The sequence below is a fragment of the Rhinolophus ferrumequinum genome, chromosome 19 (assembly GCF_004115265.2).
Source record: "Rhinolophus ferrumequinum isolate MPI-CBG mRhiFer1 chromosome 19, mRhiFer1_v1.p, whole genome shotgun sequence".
NCBI classification, from domain to species: Eukaryota; Metazoa; Chordata; class Mammalia; order Chiroptera; family Rhinolophidae; genus Rhinolophus; species Rhinolophus ferrumequinum.
Genome location: NC_046302.1, coordinates 48,390,034 through 48,392,214, shown reverse-complemented (window position 1 = coordinate 48,392,214; position 2,181 = coordinate 48,390,034).

The window sequence follows — 2,181 nt, the reverse complement described above, 5'->3', positions numbered from 1 at the left end:
AATTGTTACATGAGAGAGGGGAAGAGAAAAAGAATGGGTGGGGCAGAGTCAAGTTCTAATGTCTAGAAGGAAATTTGAGTACTATTTCTTTGGACTCTATAACCTCGATTAAGTCAGAAAACAAGTCAACAGATGAGAGAGCCTGACTAGCCGGCAAGGAGATTTGACAGTAGAGAGGATGTTTTGAAAGGGAGCTTTGGAGATTAGGGAGAAGAGCTGACAAGAACAACAAAGAAGGGTTGCTGTGCGATTGATAACAAACTTTCTGCTTCCACCGATTATGTACTTTCTTTCCATCTCTTAAATAGCAGGGAGTTTTTACTCCTCACAGCAAGTATTCTTAGCTTGTTCATATGGGCATCTGTTCCTCACTCCTCCTCCCATGATTATTTTAATAAGTGAACAGGGAACAACACCTCAGGACAAATTTGCTTCACACGCTCTGAAAGGAAAACTAAATTCAGGAAACTAATTGCTAATGTTACTGACAAACGGAATTCATAGAATAATAGATGCAGAATTCCAAGAGACCACGCAGGTTGCTCAGTCCAATCGTCCTTCTGTTGCCATCCCGGAGAGATGGTCCTCAATAGAAGGTGCTTGTAAAAGTGCATGCTAGGGGTTGGATTTCTGAAGTACCGAAATATCTTATTAAGGAAGGTTTCAAATATAAGATGTCCCCTGGTAAGAAGTCTCAGGAGAGTTCCTTCATGAAGTTACAAGCTGTCTTTAATAAATCAGCACAGATTCTAGAAGATACTATAATTGGAAACTTCTCAACTATAGCTTTCACTGAAATATGCTATGTATGTACAAGTGGAGTCACAAATAAATGAATCATGGAATGTAAAGATCTGTGCCTTATGAATAACCATTATAGAAAAGTCAGAATTTATAAAATAAAGGAGTTAGAACATTGTTATTTATACTCTGAAATGATAGCTTTCCTTTTTACAGATTTCTCACAGGAGCAAATTCTTTCAGTAAAAATGTGAACGTATTTGATCTAATAGAATCTCTGAAGGGAAATTTTTATCCTCAATCATTCCCTCTCTTTCATCTTCTACCTCTCTCATGCTTATTCCCATATGACTCTGTCCCTTTCTACAATTATTACCCATATTAAAATAAAACAAGTTTGATTTCTACAGATATAAGTAGATAAGTAGATAGATAGATAGATAGATAGATAGATAGATATACAGATTTCCATAATGCCTTTCAAATTTGTACAAGTTACTTTAAGATACATTTTCTACCACCAATTTCCTACTGCCGACTGAACTTCCTCTCTCTGATAAGAATTGGACTCCAGATTGTCAAATCTAACAAAGTTTATTGCTTGTCCAACAGCCTTCCCCTCTCACTCCCAAGATTCTCTCCCAAGATTCCTCACTCACCAGGAATCAGGTGACTACATGCATGATAACTGCATCAGCCTGTTCAGGAAATTTCATTCCCTTGACAGTAGTTTAGGAGCAGCTCAGCCATGGGTAAATGATGCAACTCTAGCAAATGAGGTACTTTAACACATTATCACAAACTTAGTGGCTCAAAGCAACACAAATATTACCTTACAGTTTGGGATGTCTGAAGTCCAAAAATGGTTCTCACTGGTCAAAAATCAAGGTGTTAGGAAAGCTATATTCTTTCCAGAGGCTCTGGGGGAGAATCCATGTCCTTGCCTTTTCCAGCCTCTAGAGGTTGCCTGCATTCCTTGGCTCAGACCCCGTTCCTCCATCTTCAAAGTCAGCAATATTGGACCAAGTCTTTCTTACACTGCCATCTCTCTGGTTTTCCCTCTCCCATCTCCCTCTTCCACTTATAAGGTCCCCTGTGATTACTCTCTGCCCACCCAAGTAATGCAGGATAACATGGGCATCTCAAGCTCAGCTGATTAGCAACCTTAGTTCTATCTGCGATTTTAATTCCCCTCTGCACATAACCCACCTCATTCATAGGTTCCAGGGATTAAGATGCGGATATCTCAGGAGGCCATTATTCTGCCTACCACAAAATGTGGGAAGTCTGCTGGGCACTTTCTGGAAAGCTTTCTCTTTCTGATATCAGAGACATGGGGGAAAGAAACACTCTTCCTTCCTCCTCTGGAAGTTGACAATTGCATGGGCTACCTGGAATTGTTGTGGTCATTGTAGGATCCTAAGGAAAGCCAGCCTAAGC